An 18148-nucleotide genomic window follows, 5' to 3' on the forward strand; every position below is an offset into this window, starting at 1 on the left:
ATCGGATTGTTGAATGGTCTTGGATTTAAAATCCAGTCTGCGTGAAAATCTAATGCAACTAGCAACGTAGAACATTTTCATTCAATCTTAATTGAATTGTTCAAGACAGCAGAATTCAAATGTCATATCATTTCACTATCAGATCAATTAACTGTGATGATCGATAAATTCAGTAAGACATTTTATGAAATCGACGCACACAAACAAACTTAAACAAGTTGGTGTGAATTTTATCAGAAACTAAATCCGTGAACCATTTCACAAACATTTGCTAATTATAAAAATCCCATTTATATCCTCATAACGACGTTTGATAGATATGGAAACACCGTTCCCAATCCAAAACCAGATAGCGAAGCTGCTATAAGTTAATACATGGGGTCATTTGGAAGCCCACAAACAAAAGTAAAAGGTAAAACCGTTTTTAAAACATTTGCTATGGATAGAAATCACATTTATATCATCACAAGGACTTTTAATGGATATCGCAACATCGTTCCTAATTCAAAGCCAGATAGCGAGGCTTTTATAACTGAAATCATGGAATCATTTAGAAGCATACAAACAAGAGTATTATATTTAAAACCAACATGTAGATCAATCGATTTGATCGGATTGTTGAATGATCTTGGATTTAAAATCCAGTCTGCATGAAAATCTAATGCAACTAGCAACGTTGAACATTTTCATTCAATCTTAATTGAAATGTTCAAGACAGCAGGATGCAAATGTCATATCATTTCATTATCAGATCAATTAACTGTTATGATCGATAAATTCAGTAAGACATTTTATGAAATCGACGCACACAAACAAACTTAAACAATTTGGTGTTAATTTTATCAGAAACTAAATCCGTGAACCATTTCACAAACATTTGCTAATTATAAAAATCACATTTATATCCTCATAAGGACGTTTGATAGATATGGAAACACCGTTCCCAATCCAAAACCAGATAGCGAAGCTGCTATAAGTTAATACATGGGGTCATTTGGAAGCCCACAAACAAAAGTAAAATGTAAAACCGTTTTTAAAACATTTGCTAAGGATTAAAATCACATTTATATCGTCACAAGGACTTTTAATGGATATCGCAACATCGTTCTTAATCCAAAGCCAGAAAGCGAGGCTTTTACAACTAAAATCATGGGATCATTTAGAAGCCCACAAACAAAAGTATTAGATTTAAAACCAACATGTAGATCAATCGATTTGATCGGATTGTTGAATGGTCTTGGATTTAAAATCCAGTCTGCGTGAAAATCTAATGCAACTAGCAACGTAGAACATTTTCATTCAATCTTAATTGAATTGTTCAAGACAGCAGAATTCAAATGTCATATCATTTCACTATCAGATCAATTAACTGTGATGATCGATAAATTCAGTAAGACATTTTATGAAATCGACGCACACAAACAAACTTAAACAAGTTGGTGTGAATTTTATCAGAAACTAAATCCGTGAACCATTTCACAAACATTTGCTAATTATAAAAATCCCATTTATATCCTCATAACGACGTTTGATAGATATGGAAACACCGTTCCCAATCCAAAACCAGATAGCGAAGCTGCTATAAGTTAATACATGGGGTCATTTGGAAGCCCACAAACAAAAGTAAAAGGTAAAACCATTGCTGAAACATTTGCTAAGGATTAAAATCACATTTATATCGTCACAAGGACTTTTAATGGATATCGCAACATCGTGCCTAATCCAAAGCCAGATAGCGAGGCTTTTATTACTGAAATCATGGGATCATTTAGAAGCCAACAAACAAAAGTATTAGATTTAAAACCAACATGTAGATCAATCGATTTGATCGGATTGTTGAATGTTCTTGGATTTAAAATCCAGTCTGCATGAAAATCTAATGCCATTAGCAACGTAGAACATTTTCATTCAATCTTAATTGAAATGTTCAAGACAACAGAATTTAAATGTTATATCATTTCACCATCAGATCAATTAACTGTAATGATCGATAAATTCAGTAAGACATTTTATGAAATCGTCGCACACGTACAATCTTAAACAGTGTGGTTTTGAGTTCATCAGAAACTAAATCCGTGAACCATTTCACAAACATTTGCTAATTATAAAAATCACATTTATATCCTCATAAGGACGTTTGATATATATGGAAACACCGTTCCCAATCCCAAACCAGATAGCGAAGCTGCTATAAGTTAATACATGGGGTCATTTAGAAACCCACAAACAAAAGTAAAAGGTTAAACCATTTCAGAAGCATTTGCCATTCATTAAGAAGCCCACAAACAAAAGAAAAAGGTTAAACCATTTCTGAAACACTTACTAAGGATAGAAATCACATTTATATCATCACAAGGACTTTTAATGGATATCGCAACATCGTTCCTAATCCAAAGCCAGAAAGCGAGGCTTTTATAACTAAAATCATGGGATCATTAAGAAGCCAACAAACAAAAGTATTAGATTTAAAACCAACATGTATATCAATCGATTTGATCGGATTGTTGAATGTTCTTGGATTTTAAATTAAGTCTGCATGAAAATCTAATGCAACTAGCAACGTAGAACATTTTCATTCAATCTTAATTGAAATGTTCAAGACAGCAGAATTCAAATGTCATATCATTTCACCATCAGATCAATTAACTGTAATGATCGATAAATTCAGTAAGACAGTTTATGAAATCGTCGCACACGTACAATCTTAAACAGTGTGGTTTTGATTTCATCAGAAACTAAATCCGTGAACCATTTCACAAACATTTGCTAATTATAAAAATCACATTTATATCCTCATAAGGACGTTTGATAGATATGGCAACACCGTTCCCAATCCAAAATCAGATAGCGAAGCTGCTATAAGTTAATACATGGGGTCATTTGGAAGCCCACAAACAAAAGTAAAAGGTTAAACCGTTTTTGAAACATTTGCTAAGGATTAAAATCACATTTATATCGTCACAAGGACTTTTAATGGATATCGCAACATCGTTCCTAATTCAAAGCCAGATAGCGAGGCTTTTATTACTGAAATCATGGGATCATTTAGAAGCCCACAAACAAAGGTTTTATATTTAAAACCAACATGTAGATCAATCGATTTGATCGGATTGTTGAATGGTCTTGGATTTAAAATCCAGTCTGCATGAAAATATAATGCAACTAGCAACGTAGAACATTTTCATTCAATCTTAATTGAAATGTTCAAGACAGCAGAATTCAAATGTCATATCATTTCATTATCAGATCAATTAACTGTAATGATCGATAAATTCAGTAAGACATTTTATGAAATCGACGCACACGTACAATCTTAAACAATTTGGTGTTAATTTGATCAGAAACCTAATCCGTGAATCATTTTTCAAACATTTGCTAATGATTTAAATCACATTTATGTCGTCAAAAAGGCCGTTTGATGAATATGGCAACAACGTTCCCAATCCAAAACCAGATAGCGAAGCTGCTATAAGTTAATACATGGGGTCATTTGGAAGCCCACAAACAAAAGTAAAAGGTTAAACCGTTTTTGAAACATTTGCTAAGGATTAAAATCACATTTATATCATCACAAGGACTTTTAATGGATATCGCAACATCGTTCCTAATTCAAAGCCAGATAGCGAGGCTTTTATTACTGAAATCATGGGATCATTTAGAAGCCCACAAACAAAGGTTTTATATTTAAAACCAACATGTAGATCAATCGATTTGATCGGATTGTTGAATGGTCTTGGATTTAAAATCCAGTCTGCATGAAAATATAATGCAACTAGCAACGTAGAACATTTTCATTCAATCTTAATTGAAATGTTCAAGACAGCAGAATTCAAATGTCATATCATTTCACCATCAGATCAATTAACTGTAATGATCGATAAAATCAGTAAGACATTTTATGAAATCGACGCACACAAACAAACTTAAACAATTTGGTGTTAATTTTATCAGAAACTAAATCCGTGAACCATTTCTCAAACATTTGCTTATGATAAAAATCACATTTATTTCGTCATAAGGACTTTTGATGGATATGGCAACACCGTTCCCAATCCAAAACCAGATAGCGAAGCTGCTATAAGTTAATACATGGGGTCATTTGGTAGCCCACAAACAAAAGTAAAAGGTAAAACCGTTGCTGAAACATTTCCTAAGGATTAAAAGCACATTTATATCGTCACAAGGACTTTTAATGGATATCGCAACATCGTTTCTAATTCAAAGCCAGATAGCGAGGCTTTTATTACTGATATCATGGGATTATTTAGAAGCCAACAAACAAAAGTATTAGATTTAAAACCAACATGTAGATCAATCGATTTGATCGGATTGTTGAATGGTCTTGGATTTAAAATCCAGTCTGCATGAAAATATAATGCAACTAGCAACGTAGAACATTTTCATTCAATCTTAATTGAAATGTTCAAGACAGCAGAATTCAAATGTCATATCATTTCATTATCAGATCAATTAACTGTAATGATCGATAAATTCAGTAAGACATTTTATGAAATGGACGCACACCTACAAACTTAAACAATTTGGTGTTAATTTTATCAGAAACTAAATCCGTGAACCATTTCTCAAACATTTGCTTATGATAAAAATCACATTTATTTCGTCATAAGGACTTTTGATGGATATGGCAACACCGTTCCCAATCCAAAACCAGATAGCGAAGCTGCTATAAGTTAATACATGGGGTCATTTGGTAGCACACAAACAAAAGTAAAAGGTAAAACCGTTGCTGAAACATTTCCTAAGGATTAAAATCACATTTATATCGTCACAAGGACTTTTAATGGATATCGCAACATCGTTCCTAATTCAAAGCCAGATAGCGAGGCTTTTATTACTGAAATCATGGGATCATTTAGAAGCCAACAAACAAAAGTATTAGATTTAAAACCAACATGTATATCAATCGATTTGATCGGATTGTTGAATGTTCTTGGATTTTAAATTAAGTCTGCATGAAAATCTAATGCAACTAGCAACGTAGAACATTTTCATTCAATCTTAATTGAAATGTTCAAGACAGCAGAATTCAAATGTCATATCATTTCACCATCAGATCAATTAACTGTAATGATCGATAAAATCAGTAAGACATTTTATGAAATCGACGCACACAAACAAACTTAAACAATTTGGTGTTAATTTTATCAGAAACTAAATCCGTGAACCATTTCTCAAACATTTGCTTATGATAAAAATCACATTTATTTCGTCATAAGGACTTTTGATGGATATGGCAACACCGTTCCCAATCCAAAACCAGATAGCGAAGCTGCTATAAGTTAATACATGGGGTCATTTGGTAGCCCACAAACAAAAGTAAAAGGTAAAACCGTTGCTGAAACATTTCCTAAGGATTAAAATCACATTTATATCGTCACAAGGACTTTTAATGGATATCGCAACATCGTTCCTAATTCAAAGCCAGATAGCGAGGCTTTTATTACTGAAATCATGGGATCATTTAGAAGCCAACAAACAAAAGTATTAGATTTAAAACCAACATGTAGATCAATCGATTTGATCGGATTGTTGAATGGTCTTGGATTTAAAATCCAGTCTGCATGAAAATATAATGCAACTAGCAACGTAGAACATTTTCATTCAATCTTAATTGAAATGTTCAAGACAGCAGAATTCAAATGTCATATCATTTCATTATCAGATCAATTAACTGTAATGATCGATAAATTCAGTAAGACATTTTATGAAATGGACGCACACCTACAAACTTAAACAATTTGGTGTTAATTTGATCAGAAATCTAATCCGTGAATCATTTTTCAAACATTTGCTAATGATTTAAATCACATTTATGTCGTCATAAGGACGTTTGATGAATATGGCAACAACGTTCCCAATCCAAAACCAGATAGCGAAGCTTCTATAACTCAATACATGTGGTCATTTAGAAACCCACAAACAAAAGTAAAAGGTTAAACCATTTCAGAAGCATTTGCCATTCATTAAGAAGCCCACAAACAAAAGTAAAATGTTAAACCATTTCTGAAACACTTACTAAGGATAGAAATCACATTTATATCATCACAAGGACTTTTAATGGATATCGCAACATCGTTCCTAATCCAAAGCCAGAAAGCGAGGCTTTTATAACTAAAATCATGGGATCATTAAGAAGGCCACAAACAAAAGTATTAGATTTAAAACCAACATATAGATCAATCGATTTGATCGGATTGTTGAATGGTCTTGGATTTAAAATCCAGTCTGCATGAAAATCTAATGCAACTAGCAACGTAGAACATTTTCATTCAATCTTAATTGAAATGTTCAAGACAGCATAATTCAAATGTCATATCATTTCACCATCAGATCAATTAACTGTAATGATCGATAAATTCAGTAAGACATTTTATGAAATCGACGCACACAAACAAACTTAAACAATTTGGTGTTAATTTTATCAGAAACTAAATCCGTGAATCATTTCTCAAACATTTGCTAATGATAAAAATCACATTTATATCGTCATAAGGACTTTTGATGGATATGGCAACACCGTTCCCAATCCAAAACCAGATAGCGAAGCTGCTATAAGTTAATACATGGGGTCATTTGGAAGCCCACAAACAAAAGTAAAAGGTAAAACCGTTGCTAAATATTTGTTAAAGATTAAAAGCACATTTATATCGTCACAAGGACTTTTAATGGATATCGCAACATCGTTCCTAATTCAAAGCCAGATAGCGAGGCTTTTATTACTGAAATCATGGGATCATTTAGAAGCCAACAAACAAAAGTATTAGATTTAAAACCAACATGTAGATCAATCGATTTGATCGGATTGTTGAATGGTCTTGGATTTAAAATCCAGTCTGCATGAAAATATAATGCAACTAGCAACGTAGAACATTTTCATTCAATCTTAATTGAAATGTTCAAGACAGCAGAATTCAAATGTCATATCATTTCACTATCAGATCAATTAACTGTAATGATCGATGCATTCAGTATGACATTTTATGCAATCGACGCACACGTACAAAATTAAACAGTGTGGTGTTAATTTGATCAGAAACTAAATCCGTGAACCAATTCTCAAACATTTGCTACTGATGAAAATCACATTTATATCGTCATAAGGACTTTTGATGGATATGGCAACACCATTCCCAATCCAAAACCAGATAGCGAAGCTGCTATGTGTTAATACATGGGGTCATTTAGAAACACACAAACAAAATTGAAAGGTTAAACCATTTCTGAAGCATTTGCCATTCATTTAGAAGCCCACAAACGAAAGTAAAATGTCAAGCCGTTTTTGATACATTTGCTAAGGATTAAAATTACATTTATATCGTCACAAGGACTTTTAATGGATATCGCAACATCGTTCCTAATTCAAAGCCAGATAGCGAGGCTTTTATTACTGAAATCATGGGATCATTTAGAAGCCAACAAACAAAAGTATTAGATTTAAAACCAACATGTAGATCAATCGATTTGATCGGATTGTTGAATGTTCTTGGATTTAAAATCCAGTCTGCATGAAAATCTAATGCAACTAGCAACGTAGAACATTTTCATTCAATCTTAATTGAAATGTTCAAGACAGCAGAATTAAAATGTCATATCATTTCACCATCAGATCAATTAACTGTAATGATCGATAAATTCAGTAAGACATTTTATGAAATCGACGCACACAAACAAACTTAAACAATTTGGTGTTAATTTTATCAGAAACTAAATCCGTGAACCATTTCTCAAACATTTGCTACTGATTAAAATCACAGTTATATCGTCATAAAGACTTTTGATGGATATGGCAACACCGTTCCTAATCCAAAACCAGATAGCGAAGCTGCTATAAGTTAATACATGGGGGCATTTGGAAGCCCACAAACAAAAGTAAAAGGTAAAACCGTTTTTGAAACATTTGCTAAGGATTGAAATCTCATTTATATCGTCACAAGGACTTTTAATGGATATCGCAACATCGTTCCTAATCCAAAGCCAGATAGCGAGGCTTTTATTACTGAAATCATGGGATCATTTAGAAGCCAACAAAGAAAAGTATTAGATTTAAAACCAACATGTAGATCAATCGATTTGATCGGATTGTTGAATGTTCTTGGATTTAAAATCCAGTCTGCATGAAAATCTAATGCAACTAGCAACGTAGAACATTTTCATTCAATCTTAATTGAAATGTTCAAGACAGCAGAATTCAAATGTCATATCATTTCATTATCAGATCAATTAACTGTAATGATCGATAAATTCAGTAAGACATTTTATGAAATCGACGTACACAAACAAACTTAAACAGTGTCGTGTTAATGTGATCAGAAACTAAATCCGTGAACCAGTTCTCAAACATTTGTTACTGATTAAAATCACATTTATATCGTCATAAGGACGTTTGATGGATATGGCAACACCGTTCCTAATCCAAAACCTGATAGCGATGCTGCTATAAGTTAATACATGGGGTCATTTGGAAGCCCACAAACAAAAGTAAAACGTAAAACCGTTTTTGAAACATTTGCTAAGGATTAAAATCACATTTATATCGTCGCAAGGGCTTGCAATCGATATCGCAACATCGTTCCTAATTCAAAGCCAGATTGCGAGGCTTTTATTACTGAAATCATGGGATCATTAAGAAGCCCACAAACAAAGGTTTTATATTTAAAACCAACATGTAGATCAATCGATTTGATCGGATTGTTGAATGGTCTTGGATTTAAAATCCAGTCTGCATGAAAATATAATGCAACTAGCAACGTAGAACATTTTCATTCAATCTTAATTGAAATGTTCAAGACAGCAGAATTCAAATGTCATATCATTTCATTATCAGATCAATTAACTGTAATGATCGATAAATTCAGTAAGACATTTTATGAAATGGACGCACACCTACAAACTTAAACAATTTGGTGTTTATTTTATCAGAAACTAAATCCGTGAACCATTTCTCAAACATTTGCTTATGATAAAAATCACATTTATTTCGTCATAAGGACTTTTGATGGATATGGCAACACCGTTCCCAATCCAAAACCAGATAGCGAAGCTGCTATAAGTTAATACATGGGGTCATTTGGTAGCACACAAACAAAAGTAAAAGGTAAAACCGTTGCTGAAACATTTCCTAAGGATTAAAATCACATTTATATCGTCACAAGGACTTTTAATGGATATCGCAACATCGTTCCTAATTCAAAGCCAGATAGCGAGGCTTTTATTACTGAAATCATGGGATCATTTAGAAGCCAACAAACAAAAGTATAAGATTTAAAACCAACATGTATATCAATCGATTTGATCGGATTGTTGAATGTTCTTGGATTTTAAATTAAGTCTGCATGAAAATCTAATGCAACTAGCAACGTAGAACATTTTCATTCAATCTTAATTGAAATGTTCAAGACAGCAGAATTCAAATGTCATATCATTTCACCATCAGATCAATTAACTGTAATGATCGATAAAATCAGTAAGACATTTTATGAAATCGACGCACACAAACAAACTTAAACAATTTGGTGTTAATTTTATCAGAAACTAAATCCGTGAACCATTTCTCAAACATTTGCTTATGATAAAAATCACATTTATATCGTCATAAGGACTTTTGATGGATATGGCAACACCGTTCCCAATCCAAAACCAGATAGCGAAGCTGCTATAAGTTAATACATGGGGTCATTTGGTAGCCCACAAACAAAAGTAAAAGGTAAAACCGTTGCTGAAACATTTCCTAAGGATTAAAATCACATTTATATCGTCACAAGGACTTTTAATGGATATCGCAACATCGTTCCTAATTCAAAGCCAGATAGCGAGGCTTTTATTACTGAAATCATGGGATCATTTAGAAGCCAACAAACAAAAGTATTAGATTTAAAACCAACATGTAGATCAATCGATTTGATCGGATTGTTGAATGGTCTTGGATTTAAAATCCAGTCTGCATGAAAATATAATGCAACTAGCAACGTAGAACATTTTCATTCAATCTTAATTGAAATGTTCAAGACAGCAGAATTCAAATGTCATATCATTTCATTATCAGATCAATTAACTGTAATGATCGATAAATTCAGTAAGACATTTTATGAAATGGACGCACACCTACAAACTTAAACAATTTGGTGTTAATTTGATCAGAAACCTAATCCGTGAATCATTTTTCAAACATTTGCTAATGATTTAAATCACATTTATGTCGTCATAAGGACGTTTGATGAATATGGCAACAACGTTCCCAATCCAAAACCAGATAGCGAAGCTTCTATAACTCAATACATGTGGTCATTTAGAAACCCACAAACAAAAGTAAAAGGTTAAACCATTTCAGAAGCATTTGCCATTCATTAAGAAGCCCACAAACAAAAGTAAAATGTTAAACCATTTCTGAAACACTTACTAAGGATAGAAATCACATTTATATCATCACAAGGACTTTTAATGGATATCGCAACATCGTTCCTAATCCAAAGCCAGAAAGCGAGGCTTTTATAACTAAAATCATGGGATCATTAAGAAGGCCACAAACAAAAGTATTAGATTTAAAACCAACATATAGATCAATCGATTTGATCGGATTGTTGAATGGTCTTGGATTTAAAATCCAGTCTGCATGAAAATCTAATGCAACTAGCAACGTAGAACATTTTCATTCAATCTTAATTGAAATGTTCAAGACAGCATAATTCAAATGTCATATCATTTCACCATCAGATCAATTAACTGTAATGATCGATAAATTCAGTAAGACATTTTATGAAATCGACGCACACAAACAAACTTAAACAATTTGGTGTTAATTTTATCAGAAACTAAATCCGTGAATCATTTCTCAAACATTTGCTAATGATAAAAATCACATTTATATCGTCATAAGGACTTTTGATGGATATGGCAACACCGTTCCCAATCCAAAACCAGATAGCGAAGCTGCTATAAGTTAATACATGGGGTCATTTGGTAGCCCACAAACAAAAGTAAAAGGTAAAACCGTTGCTGAAACATTTCCTAAGGATTAAAAGCACATTTATATCGTCACAAGGACTTTTAATGGATATCGCAACATCGTTCCTAATTCAAAGCCAGATAGCGAGGCTTTTATTACTGAAATCATGGGATCATTTAGAAGCCAACAAACAAAAGTATTAGATTTAAAACCAACATGTAGATCAATCGATTTGATCGGATTGTTGAATGGTCTTGGATTTAAAATCCAGTCTGCATGAAAATATAATGCAACTAGCAACGTAGAACATTTTCATTCAATCTTAATTGAAATGTTCAAGACAGCAGAATTCAAATGTCATATCATTTCACTATCAGATCAATTAACTGTAATGATCGATGCATTCAGTATGACATTTTATGCAATCGACGCACACGTACAAAATTAAACAGTGTGGTGTTAATTTGATCAGAAACTAAATCCGTGAACCAATTCTCAAACATTTGCTACTGATGAAAATCACATTTATATCGTCATAAGGACTTTTGATGGATATGGCAACACCATTCCCAATCCAAAACCAGATAGCGAAGCTGCTATGTGTTAATACATGGGGTCATTTAGAAACACACAAACAAAATTGAAAGGTTAAACCATTTCTGAAGCATTTGCCATTCATTTAGAAGCCCACAAACGAAAGTAAAATGTCAAGCCGTTTTTGATACATTTGCTAAGGATTAAAATTACATTTATATCGTCACAAGGACTTTTAATGGATATCGCAACATCGTTCCTAATTCAAAGCCAGATAGCGAGGCTTTTATTACTGAAATCATGGGATCATTTAGAAGCCAACAAACAAAAGTATTAGATTTAAAACCAACATGTAGATCAATCGATTTGATCGGATTGTTGAATGTTCTTGGATTTAAAATCCAGTCTGCATGAAAATCTAATGCAACTAGCAACGTAGAACATTTTCATTCAATCTTAATTGAAATGTTCAAGACAGCAGAATTAAAATGTCATATCATTTCACCATCAGATCAATTAACTGTAATGATCGATAAATTCAGTAAGACATTTTATGAAATCGACGCACACAAACAAACTTAAACAATTTGGTGTTAATTTTATCAGAAACTAAATCCGTGAACCATTTCTCAAACATTTGCTACTGATTAAAATCACAGTTATATCGTCATAAAGACTTTTGATGGATATGGCAACACCGTTCCTAATCCAAAACCAGATAGCGAAGCTGCTATAAGTTAATACATGGGGGCATTTGGAAGCCCACAAACAAAAGTAAAAGGTAAAACCGTTTTTGAAACATTTGCTAAGGATTGAAATCTCATTTATATCGTCACAAGGACTTTTAATGGATATCGCAACATCGTTCCTAATCCAAAGCCAGATAGCGAGGCTTTTATTACTGAAATCATGGGATCATTTAGAAGCCAACAAAGAAAAGTATTAGATTTAAAACCAACATGTAGATCAATCGATTTGATCGGATTGTTGAATGTTCTTGGATTTAAAATCCAGTCTGCATGAAAATCTAATGCAACTAGCAACGTAGAACATTTTCATTCAATCTTAATTGAAATGTTCAAGACAGCAGAATTCAAATGTCATATCATTTCATTATCAGATCAATTAACTGTATTGATCGATAAATTCAGTAAGACATTTTATGAAATCGACGTACACAAACAAACTTAAACAGTGTCGTGTTAATGTGATCAGAAACTAAATCCGTGAACCAGTTCTCAAACATTTGTTACTGATTAAAATCACATTTATATCGTCATAAGGACGTTTGATGGATATGGCAACACCGTTCCTAATTCAAAGCCAGATAGCGAGGCTTTTATTACTGAAATCATGGGATCATTTAGAAGCCCACAAACACAGGTTTTATATTCAAAACCAACATGTAGGTCAATCGATTTGATCGGATTGTTGAATGATCTTGGATTTAAAATCGAGTCTGCATGAAAATCTAATGCAACTAGCAACGTAGAACATTTTCATTCAATCTTAATTGAAATGTTTAAGCAGAATTCAAATGTCATATCATTTCACTATCAGATCAGTAGCTGTAATGATCGATAAATTCAGTAAGACATTTTATGAAATGGACGTCCACGTACAAACTTAAACAGTGTCGTGTTAATTTGATCAGAAACTAAATCCGTGAACCATTTCTCAAACATTTGCTACTGATGAAAATCACATTTAAATCGTCATAAGGACTTTTGATGGATATGGCAACACCATTCCCAATCCAAAACCAGATAGCGAAGCTGCTATGTGTTAATACATGGGGTCATTTAGAAACACACAAACAAAATTGAAAGGTTAAACCATTTCTGAAGCATTTGCCATTCATTTAGAAGCCCACAAACAAAAGTAAAAGGTTAAACCATTTCTGAAACACTAACTAACGATAGAAATCACATTTATATCATCACAAGGACTTTTAATGGATATCGCAACATCGTTCCTAATTCAAAGCCAGATTGCGAGGCTTTTATTACTGAAATCATGGGATCATTTAGAAGCCCACATACAAAAGTATAACATTTAAAACCAACATGTAGATCAATCGATTTGATCGGATTGTTGAATGATCTTGGATTTAAAATCCAGCTTGCATGAAAATCTAATGCAACTAGCAACGTAGAACATTTTCATTCAATCTTAATTGAAATGTTCAAGACAGCAGAATTCAAATGTCATATCATTTCACTATCAGATCAACTAACTGTGATGATCGATAAAATCAGTTAGACATTTTATGAAATCGACACACACGTACAAACTTAAACAGTTTGGTGTTATTTTCAACAGAAACTATATCCGTGAACCATTTCTCAAACATTTGCTACTGATACAAATCACATTTATATCCTCATAAGGACTTTTGATGGATATGGCAACACCGTTCCCAATCCAAAACCAGATAGCGAAGCTTCTATAACTCAATACATGGGGTCATTTAGAAACCCACAAACAAAAGTAAAAGGTTAAACCATTTCAGAAGCATTTGCCATTCATTAAGAAGCCCACAAACAAAAGAAAAAGGTTAAACCATTTCTGAAACACTTACTAAGGATAGAAATCACATTTATATCATCACAAGGACTTTTAATGGATATCGCAACATCGTTCCTAATCCAAAGCCAGAAAGCGAGGCTTTTATAACTAAAATCATGGGATCATTAAGAAGCCAACAAACAAAAGTATTAGATTTAAAACCAACATATAGATCAATCGATTTGATCGGATTGTTGAATGATCTTGGATTTAAAATCCAGTCTGCATGAAAATCTAATGCAACTAGCAACGTAGAACATTTTCATTCAATCTTAATTGAAATGTTCAAGACAGCAGAATTCAAATGTCATATCATTTCACCATCAGATCAATTAACTGTAATGATCGATAAATTCAGTAAGACATTTTATGAAATCGTCGCACACGTACAATCTTAAACAGTGTGGTTTTGATTTCATCAGAAACTAAATCCGTGAACCATTTCACAAACATTTGCTACTTATAAAAATCACATTTATATCCTCATAAGGACGTTTGATAGATATGGAAACACCGTTCCCAATCCAAAACCAGATAGCGAAGCTGCTATAAGTTAATACATGGGGTCATTTGCAAGCCCACCAACAAAAGTAAAAGGTTAAACCGTTTCTGAAGCATTTGCCATTCAGTTAGAAGCCCACAAACAAAAGTAAAAGGTAAAACCGTTTTTGAAACATTTGCTAAGGATTAAAAGCACATTTATATCGTCACAAGGACTTTTAATGGATATCGCAACATCGTTCCTAATTCAAAGCCAGATAGCGAGGCTTTTATTACTGAAATCATGGGATCATTTAGAAGCCCACATACAAAAGTATAACATTTAAAACCAACATGTAGATCAATCGATTTGATCGGATTGTTGAATGATCTTGGATTTAAAATCCAGTATGCATGAAAATCTAATGCAACTAGCAACGTAGAACATTTTCATTCAATCTTAATTGAAATGTTCAAGACAGCAGAATTCAAATGTCATATCATTTCACCATCAGATCAATTAACTGTAATGATCGTTGAATTCAGTAAGACATTTTATGAAATCGACGCACACGTACAATCTTAAACAGTGTGGTTTTGATTTCATCATAAACTAAATCCGTGAACCATTTCTCAAACATTTGCTTCTTATTTAAATCACATTTATATCGTCATAAGGACTTTTGATAGATATGGCAACACCGTTCCCAATCCAAAACCAGATGGCGAAGCTGCTATAAGTTAATACATGGGGTCATTTGGAAGCCCACAAACAAAAGTAAAATGTAAAACCGTTTTTGAAACATTTGCTAAGGATTAAAATCACATTTACATCGTCACAAGGACTTTTAATGGATATCGCAACATCGTTTCTAATTCAAAGCCAGATAGCGAGGCTTTTATTACTGAAATCATGGAATCATTTAGAAGCCCACAAACAAAAGTATTAGATTTAAAACCAACATGTAGATCAATCGATTTGATCGGATTGTTGATTGTTCTTGGATTTAAAATCCAGTCTGCATGAAAATCTAATGCAACTAGAAACGTAGAACATTTTCATTCAATCTTAATTGAAATGTTTAAGACAGCAGAATTCAAATGTCATATCATTTCACCATCAGATCAATTAACTGTAATGATCGATAAATTCAGTAAGACATTTTATGAAATCGACGCACACAAACAAACTTAAACAGTGTTGTGTTAATTTGATCAGAAACTAAATCCGTGAACCATTTCTCAAACATTTGCTAATGATAAAAATCACATTTATATCGTCATAAGGACTTTTGATGGATATGGCAACACCGTTCCCAATCCAAAACCAGATAGCGAAGCTGCTATAAGTTAATACATGGGGTCATTTGGAAGCCCACAAACAAAAGTAAAAGGTAAAACCGTTGCTGAAACATTTGCTAAGGATTAAAAGCACATTTATATCGTCACAAGGACTTTTAATGGATATCGCAACACGTTCCTAAATCAAAGCCAGATTGCGAGGCTTTTATTACTGAAATCATGGGATCATTTAGAAGCCAACAAACAAAAGTATTAGATTTAAAACCAACATGTAGATCAATCGATTTGATCGGATTGTTGAATGGTCTTGGATTTAAAATCCAGTCTGCATGAAAATCTAATGCAACTAGCAACGTAGAACATTTTCATTCAATCTAAATTGAAATGTTCAAGACAGCAGAATTCAAATGTTATATCATTTCATTATCAGATCAATTAACTGTAATGATCGATAAATTCAGTAAGACATTTTATGAAATCGACGCACACGTACAATCTTAAACAGTGTGGTTTTGAGTTCATCAGAAACTAAATCCGTGAACCATTTCACAAACATTTGCTAATTAAAAAAATCCCATTTATTTCCTCATAAGGACGTTTGATAGATATGGAAACACCGTTCCCAATCCAAAACCAGATAGCGAAGCTGCTATAAGTTAATACATGGGGTCATTTGGAAGCCCACCAACAAAAGTAATAGGTAAAACCGTTTCTGAAGCATTTGCCATTCAGTTAGAAGCCCACAAACAAAAGTAAAAGGTAAAACCGTTGCTGAAACATTTGCTAAGGATTAAAAGCACATTTATATCGTCACAAGGACTTTTAATGGATATCGCAACATCGTTCCTAATTCAAAGCCAGATAGCGAGGCTTTTATTACTGAAATCATGGGATCATTAAGAAGCCAACAAACAAAAGTATTAGATTTAAAACCAACATGTAGATCAATCGATTTGATCGGATTGTTGAATGTTCTTGGATTTAAAATCCAGTCTGCATGAAAATCTAATGCAACTAGCAACGTAGAACATTTTCATTCAATCTTAATTGAAATGTTCAAGACAGCAGAATTCAAATGTCATATCATTTCACCATCAGATCAATTAACTGTAATGATCGATAAATTCAGTAAGACATTTTATGAAATCGACGCACACAAACAAACTTAAACAGTTTGGTGTTAATTTAATCAGAAACTAAATCCGTGAACCATTTTTCAAACATTTGTTAATGATGAAAATCACATTTATATCGTCATAAGGACTTTTGATGGATATGGCAACACCGTTCCCAATCCAAAACCAGATAGCGAAGCTGCTATAAGTTAATACATGGGGTCATTTGGAAGCCCACAAACAAAAGTAAAAGGTAAAACCGTTTTTGAAACATTTGCTAAGGATTGAAATCACATTTATATCGTCACAAGGACTTTTAATGGATATCGCAACATCGTTCCTAATTCAAAGCCAGATAGCGAGGCTTTTATTACTGAAATCATGGGATCATTTAGAAGCCCACAAACAAAGGTTTTATATTTAAAACCGACATGTAGATCAATCGAATTGATCGGATTGTTGAATGTTCTTGGATTTAAAATCCAGTCTGCATGAAAATCTAATGCAACTAGCAACGTAGAACATTTTCATTCAATCTTAATTGAAATGTTCAAGACAGCAGAATTCAAATGTCATATCATTTCACTATCAGATCAATTAACTGTAAAGATCGATAAATTCAGTTAGACATTTTATGAAATCGACACTCACGTACAAACTTAAATAGTTTGGTGTTATTTTCAACAGAAACTAAATCCGTGAACCATTTCTCAAACATTTGCTACTGATACAAATCACATTTATATCGTCATAAGGACTTTTGATAGATATGGCAACACCGTTCCCAATCCAAAACCAGATAGCGAAGCTTCTATAACTCAATACAAGGGGTCATTTAGAAACCCACAAACAAAAGTAAAAGGTTAAAACATTTCAGAAGCATTTGCCATTCATTGAGAAGCCCACAAACAAAAGTAAAAGGTTAAACCATTTCTGAAACACTTACTAAGAATTAAAATCACATTTATATCGTCACAAGGACTTTTAATGGATATCGCAACATCGTTCCTAATTCAAAGCCAGATAGCGAGGCTTTTATTACTGAAATCATGGGATCATGTAGAAGCCCACAAACAAAGGTTTAATATTTAAAAAAAACATGTAGATCAATCGATTTGATCGGATTGTTGAATGATCTTGGATTAAACATACAGTCTGCATGAAAATCTAATGCAACTAGCAACGT

The sequence above is a fragment of the Anopheles nili genome, unplaced genomic scaffold (assembly GCF_943737925.1).
Source record: "Anopheles nili unplaced genomic scaffold, idAnoNiliSN_F5_01 scaffold_21, whole genome shotgun sequence".
Taxonomy (NCBI): Eukaryota; Metazoa; Arthropoda; class Insecta; order Diptera; family Culicidae; genus Anopheles; species Anopheles nili.